The sequence below is a fragment of the Lissotriton vulgaris genome, chromosome 1_1 (genome assembly GCF_964263255.1).
Source record: "Lissotriton vulgaris chromosome 1_1, aLisVul1.2, whole genome shotgun sequence".
Lineage (NCBI taxonomy): Eukaryota > Metazoa > Chordata > Amphibia > Caudata > Salamandridae > Lissotriton > Lissotriton vulgaris.
Genome location: NC_141685.1, coordinates 2,000,488,576 through 2,000,502,128, shown reverse-complemented (window position 1 = coordinate 2,000,502,128; position 13,553 = coordinate 2,000,488,576). Strand labels below are relative to the sequence as shown.

General features: G+C 48.0%; 1 protein-coding gene and 1 pseudogene across 11 annotated transcripts in view; both read right to left on the bottom strand.

Annotated features, from left to right (window-relative positions):
• UPF2 (UPF2 regulator of nonsense mediated mRNA decay) overlaps positions 1 to 13,553 on the bottom strand; it is a 1,606,401-nt gene that overhangs the window by 763,897 nt on the left and 828,951 nt on the right. The window lies entirely within an intron of this gene.
• LOC147751522 (eukaryotic translation initiation factor 3 subunit I pseudogene) lies at positions 10,469 to 11,570 on the bottom strand (annotated as a pseudogene).

Here is a 13,553-nt window from a genome sequence, read left to right as displayed (position 1 = left end):
TGCACTCTCTATGCACTCTGCACTCCCTAGTCACACATGCACTCCCTAGTCACACATGCACTCCCTAGTCACACATGCACTCCCTAGTCGCACATGCACTCCCTAGTCACTCATGCACTCCCTAGTCACTCATGCACTCCCTAGTCACTCATGCACTCCCTAGTCACTCATGCACTCCCTAGTCACTCATGCACTCCCTAATCACTCATGCACTCCCTAGTCACACATGCACTCCCTAGTCACACATGCACTCCCTAGTCACACATGCACCCCCTAGTCACACATGCACTCCCTAGTCACACATGCACTCCCTAGTCACACATGCACTTAGAGCTACACACCCCTCCCAGAGCTACACACACCTCCCCCCAGAGCCACATACACACTACCCTACAGCTACACACACCATCCTAGAGCCACATACACACTTTGAGCTACACATATATATCTAGAGCCACACACATACACACTGATTACAAACACACCCAGAGCCACACCCAGATGCACACACATACAGAGCTACACATACATACCCAGAGTTACACACACATATACACACCCCTACAGAGCTACACACACATACACACGTAGAGCCACATACACACACCTAGAGCCACACAAAGACTCCCCTCTCCTCTCCTGACATTTTTGGCCGCATTCATAAGTGATGACATTTGTAGTGGTGGCCTCGGGCGAATTATTTGGCTTTGCAAGCGAAAAATGAAAACTGTCCCCAAACACCAAGTGTTCATCACATGGTGATAATCACAAGGCGATAATGAGCTGAGAAAAAAAGCAATGGCAGAATGGATAGAAGAGCAAATCGGACCCCCTCGATGTCCCCACCCGGCCCGGCACTCCCCACGCCACATGACATGCCAGTGCCACAGAATAAAGTCGGGCTTAGGCTGAGTGATTCATGTCAAGCACTGCATGACACGTGACTGACTGACTCCGTTCCAGCCCATGTGTCCGGGGGTCCGAAGTGTCTGGAATCTCAACTTACACCCGGTTCCACTCTAGTGACGCGCTTGAGTTGTCCACATGTTCTATCAATGTTCTACCCATACAGTTTTGTAAATCACCGAAACATCACCTAGGTCAATTCAGAGCGCTAAGATGTGACAACCATATGTTCGTCTAAATTGGCTTTTTTTAAGATCTCATATGGAAGGTGTTCAGCTATGGTGACATGGCAAGATGCAAACATCAGAAACCAGCTAAACCCTGCCACCTCCGTGCAGAGCCCAGACTATTCCGGATTCCACCACAGCCCATTCTGAACAGACTGTGGGCAGTCCTTTGCCTAACAAAATAATAAAGCGATCTATCTACATAACCTCAATCACAGACCACAGCCCAAGCAAACTCCCAGAAAGAAACAGAGCAAGATGTTGAACGACGCCCACAGGCACAAGGTGTGCACAATAACCTGGATTACAAGCAGGGTGGGTTTGTACCTCCAGCTACTGAGCTCACACTAGTGCACTAATCACGCAGAGAGATTTCACAAAAACTTTCCTCACGTCTTCCAAAGTAATGATTATGCCAGAAAACCACAGTCGCCCCAAAAGCTGAAGGAAACGCACAGCTCACCACAGCAACGGGCACACGGACAGCGGGAGGGGGGGGCGGCACACGGACAGCGGGAGGGGGGGACGGCACACGGACAGCGGGGAAGGCACACGGACAGCGGGAAGGGGGGGGGGGGAGGCACACGGACAGCGGGAAGGGGGGAAGGCACACGGACAGCGGGAAGGGGGGGAAGGCACATGGACAGCGGGAAGGGGGGAAGGCACACGGACAGCGGGAAGGGGGGGGAAGGCACACGGACAGCGGGAAGGGGGGGAAGGCACACGGACAGCGGGAAGGGGGGGAAGGCACACGGACAGCGGCAAGGGGGGGGAAGGCACACGGACAGCGGGAAGGGGGGGAAGGCACACGGACAGCGGGAAGGGGGGGAAGGCACACGGACAGCGGGAAGGGGGGGGAAGGCACACGGACAGCGGGAGGGGGGACGGCACACGGACTGACATCTTCGAGTAACTTCCGCGCATTATAAGAATGCATTAAAGAAACAAATAAATAAAGTAGAAGAGCAACGCACAAAAAGCACAACTGACCGTACCAGGATACAGAAAGATCAGCAGGCGTGCGCCAGACCTGAAATATGCAGAAAGCCAAACCCCTAAAAATAAGGAGAGGAGTAGACCAAAAGCTCAGGAAGTAGAGCGGCGAAGCCGAGACACGAACCGGCAACCCCAGCCACAGGAACGAGTACACTAGGCTATCTTCCAGCTCACTCACAGGCATGCATAGTGCACAGAAGTATGCAGGAACAAAGGGGAAACCAATACCCGCAGAGCGGGAAAAATAACCCCAGGACAGGAGAAAGGCGTACACAGACTCATGGCCGGAACCGGAGTCCGAAACCCCCAAAAGGAGAGTACGTGGAATCCGACGCACAGCAATGGGACACCAGTGCCCAGCTTAGAGAAAATGTCATATGTAACAAAACAAACGGGAAGCATTCATCAGAAACGAGAGCCCCTGTCAACAGCACTACATTTTGTTCATTTGTTGCATGTGGTAGTTTACATAATTTTTAATACATATCACGAATATTTAATTATTTTACTTTGGGAATATGTGTTCTATTAGTTTATATTTATTATTATGTTTTAATTTAATATATTGAAATTAATAATTCAATTTTTTAATTGCAAGTGAAGTTAGTATTGCTGTCACATTTTTTATATTGGTCTACATTGAAACTACATATAAAAAATTATTTGCCATTAACATTTTACTTTGATTTTATTTTTCAATTTTGAAAGCATAAATCACACTTTAAGTTGTCCCTATAGTTTGCCAAAGGAAGATCTCTGCCACAAGTTACTAGTAGTTACTTTACACTTGTAATCACTTGTAAATTAGGCTCCACCCCCTGAATTCAGGGCGTGCATACGTGTAAGTCTATAGTCTGGAGTAGTTTTACACTCTTAAATCGTGACTACTCAAATGTAGATTTATTCACAGTGAAGTTTACCTTCGTGAGTACCCCATACATGCACAGAAAGCGAATTTCCTTGTATTAATCCCAGTTTGAAATCGGATTAAATGAAGCACATTTTCTGCATATTGCACACTCAGATGTATTCAGTTTTATTATGTGTTAGACTGTAACTTTCACTTCCTAAAAGTAAGCAATTGTATGAAGAAGTAGGGAATAAAAAAAAAGTATTACATGTGAAAGTCACACGGACAGCCGCTTTAAAACAAACTGCTGAGGTGGCGAAGTACACATTGTATTTTTCATGATTTGCAACATGCTGCACAATGGTACACTCGGGTACAATAGGTCACGGTGCCTCGTGGCCAGTACTGAGACGCCCCGAGGTTCAGAGACAACCTCAGATTGCTAAATGGCAAGAGAATCACCGTGGATGGGAAGGGAGTGAGCAGGGGAGTTTTGGAGAGAGAACGAATAAGATGAGGGTGGGAAAACAAGGTGTAAGGAGTTTGGGAGAATTAAAAACGAAACAGATAAAAAATGAGATAAGTCAGTTACGTGAAGTGAGTAATTGAGGGGGCGGGGGGGGGGGGGGGTGGCTGAAGCCCAGTGAGTCCAATGGGTGTTGCGCCCCTGGGGTTAGGAAAGGGGGATTGAAAGAGGGCGCGAGCGGGTGGGGGAGAGGTGGAGAGACTGGAGACTTGTGCTGGAGGGAAGAGCTAAGCAGAGGGTGAATGGAAAGACTTAAATTTGTCAGCAAATATATTGTATTTGGAGAAGGGACTGTTAAAATGTTACTGCCCAGTACTGTAGCCGCCCGGGCAATTATAAAACAGACCCCACCCTCAGAATCCCCGCCCGGGGCTTGAGGTGAAACTGAGGCGCCTCGAAGACAGGCGTGATCTTGCTGGGAGGGGTTGCACCAGTGTGTGCACAAAAACTGGACTCCATGTGGTGTGGCTCAATAGCACGCTGCTTGTTCTCCCAGGAACCTGTAAGTGATCATTGTAAAACCGTGGGCTGATACAAAAACGTGTGGCAGCTCTGGGAGCCGGGCCTGAAGGGAATGCGGGATACCCCCGCACCGACCCATGCACATTTTCTGTATAGAGCCGGGCCTGAAGGGGCTGCGGCGCCCCCGAGCACCGACCCAAGCACTCTTTCTGTGTGTTGTGTCGCGTGTTGTGACATGAGTTCTTCTAAAGACTGTATAGCGACCTCCAGACAGACATAAAAAGCACAAGACGAGTCTCTGGATCGCTGTAGAGAAACGGATCACCCTCCCTGCAGCTCAGCGACCGCACCTCTGCAGTGGAGGGCGTCCCAGAGCCACAAGAGAGGGCGCCTAGAGAGAGAATGCAAACGCAAGGGCGGTCGGCGCTGTACAAAGTAAACACACAGCATACATGTGTGCGAGGACAGAAAGCAGGGCCCGCACAGACAGGACAGTGACTGGAGGCAGCGTTAGCAGTTGGAAGGGAAACGTGAGCGCTATCCGCTCAGGCCGCCTCTCAGCGCTACTCACCTGCTGCAGCGGAGTTGGTGTCCAAGTGCCCGGAAGCACTGAGTGCAGCGCTGGGTTAGCAATTACTTTCTCGTTCCATAGGGTCTCCAACTCGCTGACTTGTGCTCAGGCACATTTGGGCGCACTCCCAGTAGATGCTACATACAAAGCAGAAATCCGCGTTCCAGCTCGGGGATGTCCGCGTCTAGCCTACAGAGAAAGCATCGCCCTACGGCAGCAGCACCGTTGTTGCGGTCTGATGAATCTCACCTGGTGGAGCTCATTGTGTTGTCGAACCATTGGAGGGGGTCGTGCAGTCACGGCGGAGCCTGGGAGAGAGAGGCGGCAGCAGGGGCCTGAGGGGCAGAAAATAGCAGCGATAAGTATACGAGCTCCCCCTGCAGACCGGCTTCCATCCCCAGGGAACTGACGCAACAATAACTTTCGCACCTCAAACCCCGCGCTTCCCAATAATGCCCACCTATTCGCCCAAAGGAATCCGGGCCACTTAAGTGTACCCCTAAACTTCCTCTTTAAGACTAAGGCTGATTATTCATGTATTTTTTGTTAACTGCCACTTTCACAGCGCACAGTCTGCAATTAGAATTGCATCGTAGCGCCTTAATAACTATCTGTGTATCCCGGTTGCGCTAGCCAGTGTTCCTGAATGGGGCGCTCAGTGGAAATAGTTCACGTGCTCTATGTTTAAACTGATTCTATTCCTAGACTGTCTGCTATGGTAGAATATGCTTAGTCACATGCTCAGATTTCAGACACAGATATCTGTCTTGGTTTGTCTTTTCACGCTCATCTGAAACCTTGACACGCCGTTTTGTGACCGAAGGAGCATTCCAGCTTATATCCGGTTTCAGGGACTTAAAGGTCGTTTCTAGTGCAGCTTCATGCCCTTCACCACAGGCCCTGACTACAGATTTCTCAGAATAGCCCCCGGAGACAGATAAATAAGCATTGTCACCTCACAAGGGCGCATGGCTCGAGGCAGTGTCCATGGTTTTGCGCAGTGAAGAAGGCAGGAGCACGCAGAGACGGATATCTAAGCGATCTGGCTGCTCAGTCTTGTGACATTACAGAACCAGCAGCGGCCATTTCGGCAACCCCGCCCACGGTAATCATGAAGCACACGGACAGGGGGGGAGGGGGAGGGCGGGAACGGACAGCGGGAGGGGGTCGGGAAGGCTTCCTCCGTTTGGGGGGGGGGGGTCGGGAAGGCTTCTCTGCAACAGTATTTTTATCGGGAAAGACACGGAAGCGGGAGGGGGGGCGGGGAGCATCTATTTTAGTGCTCCAGAGCCCGCCGGGGCGAGGCTGTGCCGTTTTAGCCTTTCACCGTCACTCAGCTGTTGCCATTCTGCGTGCATCGGACCTGCACGTTCCCATGTTCGGTGCTCAGGCCTCGGATTACGGCCGAGTTCCTGTGGAGAGAGCCGTCGCGGTGCCTGTGCAGTCCAGCTTACTCACAAACAAAACATTGCTTCCACTCCGCTCCTGAAGCAGCTCTTCGCACGGCGACGGCGAAAGGGGGAGGCCAGCATCAGGAAACAAGCGGGAGGGGGCGGGAAAGGGGGAGGAGAGACGCAGAAGACGGCCGGAGCAGGAAGGCGGGTGCCGGCAATGCCGGAACAGATTCGGGGGCGTTCCCGGCTTTTGGCTGACGTAGCCAAAAGCCAAAAATTCTCGGGAACGCCCCCGAATGTGGTCCGGCCATGACTGACGCCTCTCTGTTCCAATGGCTAGCCTCCATTTATGGAGCTAGCCAATGGGACAGAGGGTGTATTCCAAGAGTCCCTACTGAACACTAGAGATTTCTCTGGGGGCGGAGCTTGCGCTCGGTTCCCCAGTCGAAACCTAAAAACTTACTGATGACCGCTCGGATCTCCTTGTACAGCTTCATGGGGCTTGGACCGGCGATGGACTGGAGTTGGATGATGAAGACTGACAGGTCGCGATATCTTCCCCCAAGGAGGTCGCGATTCCGGCGCGTCTCCAGCTGGTGCAACTGAAGATTTTACAACGTGTCTATGTCACGGGTCCAAGCCTGATGTGTATGGATTATTCTGTGGATGGGTTGTGTAGGCGCGGCTGCGGTATGCTTGCTAACTTTCTTCATATCTTATGGGAATGTCCGGATGTTGTGATATTCTGGAACCGTGTGCATGCTGTTATGGAAGAGGTGACGGGTGTTTCATTATTGCCAGAGGCCAGACGCTGTTTGTTGAACATCTGGGAGCCGAATGACTACAGCATTGCTCAGACTCAATGGGCCACCCTCGGCAACATGATAGCGAAAAGGGACATAGCCCAACTGTGGGGGTCTCAAAGGGCACCTCTAGTCTCGACATAGAAAAATAACATGGACTGGTGCATGTTCAGAGAAACAATTGTGTATATCGCCCGTGGCAGGCCCAAGAAGTGGGGGAGGATATGGGGCCAATGGAATTGGTAACGTGGAGAGATTTGCACCCCCCCCTTTTGTAGAAGTGTGACATTCCTCTGTCCCCGTGACCGTGCATTCCATGGCATCTACATCCTATTGTATACGACTTGCTTGCCTACTCTTGGCCCCCTTTCCTCCCCGAGATCCTCCATCCTTCATCAAATCAGCTCCCTTAGCTGGGTCGCTCCCCCTGCTGCCTGGGACAGCCACTCACTGTATAGTCTATTGCCTGGGAATTTTTGTTTGTGTGTTTGTTTTATAAAATATAAAATGTGAAACCTTTCATTCATCCTTCTATCACCACAAGATCTCTACATTGCCTTGCGGTATCACTGCCGGACCCACTGGTTGTCGGCTGATGAGCTGTGTAACATTGCAAATTTGGTATTTATTGCTACTGGCCGGCCTCTGTGGTTGTAGGTCTGTAACTGTATTACTTTTCTTGTAATAAAGGTTAAAAATAAATAAATAAATAAATAAATAAACATGGACATTTTTTGGCACAACCATTTACGGTACGCCCTGTGCTGTAAAACGATGAAATCCGCTTACAGTCTGCAAGTGTCTACCAAAATAAAGTACAGTCTCATCGATACCGTGACATTGACCAAAAGCGGCATTATTTTGTCTGCATCCCACCTTAAAACATTCGGGTCCCCGAAAAGAAAAACAAAAAATACATCTGAATCTTTTTACACTATTAACATACCTCAGCAAATTGGTAATTTAACCCCTGACAGACCTGCAGGGCTTTTTGGAATCGAGTAGAATTCAGAAGGGGACTTGAAGCCCCGCCTATCATTCCTATTGGCTGGTGTCACCGTTTACGCAAAACGCTGGCTCCCCGTTGCAAATTAGGTTTTTTTGTTACCGCCCCGTCTCCTTCTGCGACCGCCCATCTGGACTCGATCTTTTACTTGCGGCGTTACATGGTGGGCTTATCTGGTGGGCGAGCACTCTTTTTAAAATAGACACTGATGGGGACCATAGCGGCTGCAGCGCTATGTGCTTTACGTTTCTTATTACTTTAATGAACGCGGCACTCGCTAGTAAATGTAAATGTACATGTATTTATATAGCGCAAATCACCGACCCGGTATCTAAGCGCTTGCTTAGGGAAACCGTCCTGGTATTCCCCTGTGAGATAACCCCGGCAGGGTATCCACAAGGTGAAAGCCAAGCATCCTACCGCGAGGGGCCGTTGTGGAGATTAAGCAAGCTATTACCCAGAGTCGCAGAGTGTGAACCCGTGAATCGAGTAGGCACCGGAGCGAGAATGGTCGAGTCTGTGGAATTTTGAGCCCAAGACCCGCCGAGGCGGGGAATTGAACCCTGGTCCCGGGCTGACCTCTGCTTCCAGGTCTGCCTCCTCTATCCAGTGAGCCACACTTCTAGGGGCACCGCGCTCACTTTATTTATTTATATTTTCTCCTTTAGGTTAAATAAAGTCCTGGCTGGGCCGTGCTTACTCTACTCTCCTTGCACAGCTCAAACTAGCGGGAATTTTAAAGCGTCTGAGGGAACGTCTGTGAGCAGACACAGGCAGGAGGCCTCGCAAGCACATTCACAGGCTCTTAGGCCTCCCAGAAACACCTGAGCCGCGAGGACTACTGGAAGCTCCGCATCCAGCTGGATAGAATGCGTTGTGTGCACAATACGCTGCTGTGATGGCCGCTTGTGTACCAAGAGCTCCGGTCTCTAGGGCCTCTCGTGGACAAACACTGTCTGCAAGGGCCATTTGTGAACAGCAGCAGTTAAATCGTCAAATACAGGTCAGCCTTTTTAGGTAATTTTTAATCCCAATAAAACTGGGCATCTTCTCCCAGATCCTCACTCCTTCACTCTCCTCAAGTTTCCCAGTTATGCCTTTCCTGTAGATAAGCCTATGATTTATGGGGTATCTGTATTGAGCTTGAAGGTTATTTTATGGCGTCTTCTATGCCATACTGGAAACCTCCCCATTGTGGAGGCCCCAGGTGTGAGTGGAGATGAAAGAGTTTTACGATCTTTACATCCCCTTCCGAGAGCCACTCTGATGTTACATGAGCAGCGTGGAATTTCCTTTGTGCCCATATGTTTAATGCCCTTGCAAAAAAAGACTTGGGTTGCCGTTTGAGTTAATGTTTCTTATACCTACATGTTTGATACCTAGGGAACAAAAACACCCCCACTTGGCTCAATATGGATAAAGATCTTCATAAAACTCTATTTTAACCAAAAAATAACAACATAATATTTTTTGGCAATGATAAGCATTGTGAAGGCTAGGGTGAACCCTGTCCTAAGCCTTTAATGTCGTTTGAAAGGTGCAGAAAGTTTGGGAGATAAGTAACCATTCCCGGCAAATACTGTACCGTGTTTCAAATGCAGCTATAGAAAACCTTTAAGTGTGTTCACAAAGTAATATAAAGCTGAATATTAAGTGTGTGACAGCACACTGCAATAAGCAAAGGCATGTTAGACATGCGGGTATTTACAGAAGTTTTTAAATACACTGCTGATTTTTACCGAAAAATTGAAAAGCTCACAGCTAAAGTCTCTTGGCCATGTTAAGCGCTGTGAAGGCTAACGCGCATCTCCGGCCTACATCTTTAGTGATGTTTGAAAAGCAACAAAGTAAATATCCCCAAGGAAACACTTAAGTGCGTTTCAAATGCAGCTACAAACAAGCATGTGCAATGCAATAGGTGTTGCATTTAATCAATTTTTTTTTCTCATTTCCAACTGCTCTTAATTGAAAAATGTTCTAAAAGCAATCGGAACTAGATCATTTACAGCAGTAAAAAGGTAGTGACATTATTACGTTTCTCAAGTAAACAAATCGTAAAGAGAACTCTAATGATGCACAAAATATTTTTTCTGCTAAACTAAGACATCGAGGCCTTGGTTCCTGGGAACAGAAGACAGGAAATATGGATTTATATTTTAGATATTTATGAATTACAAATATTAATGGTCTTTATTGCAGCCACATTTATCCGATGTTAAAATGTAATTCAACTCTCTGACCAGATATCAGTGACTGAGGTGAAGAATTTGGACTTTGCCAACACCAATAGTCAGTTTGGGGCAGCTGCAGCCAGTGAGCACAGTCGAGTTCAAACAAAACACACATCAATTGGGAATGATTCCAGTCGGCTTTCAATTCAATTAACCTGTTGGTAGATTTTTAGATCACAACTCATCGTTCCTTTACAACAACATGTGGTCACTAACAGATAACCAATTCTTACTTTATTTATTTAAGTGGGATTCGTTAATTCCACATTACCTCCCATGCTCAGTGGATACAACTGTTGCCTGACGCCCCACAAGACAATTAAGGCATCTGAAAAAACATTACATTTTTAGGTTCATAAAAGTTCTCTCCATTGGTGGGACAGCTGAAAATCGGGTTTACTGTACAGTTTTGTTTCCAGTGCAAACAACAGCTTCACTAGCAGTCGCCTGCTCCCAAGTTTATTACAGAGAATGCTCATTTCACAATTTGGAGGGTAAATAAGGTAATAATATCGCAGTGAGAAGTCAGGCTTGGAATAGAGAAATAAGAAATACATAAATTGAGCCATCATACTTCAAACACAAACTCCAAGTACTGAGAGTCAAAATTATGGATCCGAACATAGCCGTCTTCACTGCCACTGCTGTAACTCTTTCCATCCGGGGGAAATTCAGCACTGTTAATTGGCCCGAAATGTCCCTTGACTCTACCAAACTCCTCTTCAAACACCAAATGAAAAAATCTTGCCTCAAACTTCCCAAACCTGGTGGAAGTTGTGGTTACATCCATGGCTTCTTGACCACCACCCAAAATCACATGGTCATAGATTGGTGACAGGGCAGCAGAGTTGACTGGACGCTCTGTGCGGAAGGTCTTTAAGTGTTCTAAAGTTCTGGCATCAAAAAACTGTGCTGTGCTGTCCTTGGAGGCTGTGACAAACATGGTCTGGTCGCGGGAGGTCTGGATGTCATTGATCTGTTTGTGATGCTCCTTAATGATGCCAACAATCTCGCCAGACTTAGCACTGAACTGGTTCAGTTCCCCCATTCTCATGCCCAGCGATGACACACTCCCCAAGAGGGCCCCACACAACTCTGGTGATCTTGGAATCATTGCAGAATATCTTCATGTATGGCTCATTGTCCTCTATTTGACTGGGATCCCGCAGGTCAAAGAAGTTGATAAAGCACTGGTAGCCCATCTGCTTATCTGTGGAGAACATTATGATGTTTCCCCCAAAGTCGAACCCACAGGTTCAAACTGCAGAATTGGAATTTACCAGTGCCAGCTGCTTCCCTGTTTCACAGTCGAAGAGTCTGCAGGAGTTTTCAGCGGAGCCAGTGAGGACATGCCTGGTTTCCCAGTCACAGTCCACACACCAGACTGCTCCAGTATGCCCATTGTAGGTGCCAAGTAGCTCTCCATTCACAGAATACCAGGCATTCACTATTGGATCTTTTGCAACAGTGAAGAGGAGGTCGCCTTCTCGGTTGTATTTGATCTGGGTGATCGACCTCTCGTGGCCTTGCAGTAGGATGGGTTTCATGATGCCGGTGCCGAACTTGGGCCTCGCCTGCGACACTTAACGTGCGGGATGGAAAAGCGCATTTACGTGAGTTTAAGCTATTGGCATTGTAAAGGACAATGCCTTTTATTTATGTTTTAAAAACAAAAATAAAAGGCATTGTCATTTGCAATGTCTCCGGCTTACATCTTTAGTGATGTTTGAAAAGTAACGAAGTAAACATCCCCAAGGAAACACTGAAGTGCGTTTCAAATGCAGCTACAAACAAGCATGTGCAATGCAATAGGTGTTGCATTTATGCGAGTTTAAGCTATTGGCATTGTAAATGACAATGCCTTTTATGTTTTAAAAACAAAAACAAAAATAAAAGGCATTGTCATTTGCAATGTCAATAGCTCAAACTTGCGTAAATGCGAGACCTATTGCATTGCAAATGCTTGTCGTTATTGCTGTAGCCAAGATTAAGAGCAGATGAGCAGTTGAGGGCCATAAAATGTAATGAGTAACGCTTCAAACTTAAACTGACGTGATGGGCCAATGCTGGCTGGCTCAAGGAGTTTAACAGTGTATTATGATGGAAATAATATACAGGACTTAAATCACTCAATCTACTATCCTTTGCCATGGTTCAGAATATAAAAGAAAAAAGTCATAAAAAGAGAGAGTTTACTCCGCAAATAAGCAGCCTCGTAACTGGACAGCCCTCATGCAGGGAAAGGCCGGAAAGCATAGTTAAATAAACTAGCCTGGGATGTGAAGAACAATCTGGTAGAGACTCTATCCAGCTGCAGATTCCTTATGGCATTTCCCAGGAGTCAGGCTGGATCCCAAAACCTTTGCTGAGCATATACCCCTTGCGCGTGCCTTTGGGTGGCTCCATTCGGCTCTGCGTGACATTAACCGCAGTGTCGGTTAGGACATCATGGTACCTATAAAGGCACCACATAGGCGCGAGGACGTCAGCACATTTAGTTTTTACCACGCTAGAAGCGCACAGCCACGAAGTAACTGACACAGTTGTGTTCAATACAAGGGCACTGAAAGGAGGAGTAACCCTAGTCCTACAAAATCAGTCCGCAAAGCGTAGGTCGGGCTGTAAGGAATCTACAACTAGATAGAGTCTCTACCAGATAATGCATTACCAAAGGTAAGTAACTTGTTCATCTGGTAGAGACTTCTAGCTGCAGATTCCTAAACTTTAAATTAGATACCCAAACCATACCATCCCGGCAGTGGGTTGCAGACCAAAATCTTAAACTAGAAAGTCCTGCAGACGTGACCATCCAGGCAGTAGTGTTTTGCAAACATGTGCAATGATGCCCAGGTAGTGCTTGACAGATGTCTTATTGGGACACCCAGAGCCAAGGCCGTAGTCGCAGCCTTTCCCCTTGTGGTTGGGGCTCTTAATCCCTCAGGGGGCTGCTTCTTTGCCAGGGCTTAGCAGATCTTAATGCAGAGAACGACCCAGCAAGAAATGATCCTTTTCTGCACTGTCCTCCCCTTCTGTACTCCCATGTACCCTACAAAGAGTTGGTCGTCCACCAGGAACTCTTTTGTGCGATCAAGGTAGAACAACACTCTTTTTGGGTCCAGTCTGTGGAGATGCTCGTCTTACTTAGAGGGATGCGGGGGAGCAAAGAAGGTGGGCAACTTGCTGCTGTGATCAACTTATACGAAGTTGCCACTTTCATGCCTTAAGCCTCCTGTGCCCACTCATTGTTGAACACGGGGTCTGTCCCAGAGACAGCTTTCTGCTCTCCGGGTAAGATCTGTAAATAACTCCCAGGAGCGAACACAATAGAAGCCTGCGTGGGTGGCAGGAAGTTGTCCTCAGGCAGGAAGGAACCTGGTAGCCCATTGGCTACTTTTCGCTACCTCTCCTGGGGGCATTTTTAGAACATAAAGAGAGCACCCCTGGCACCCAGAACTCAGACCTCGTTGAACTGGAGAAGAGAACCGAAGAAGGACTGCTATGGTGCACCAAAAACTTGGTGAAGAGAGGCTACAATGGCGTGGATTGCACCTGCTGTACCTGGTGGCTAGTAAAAGAGAAGG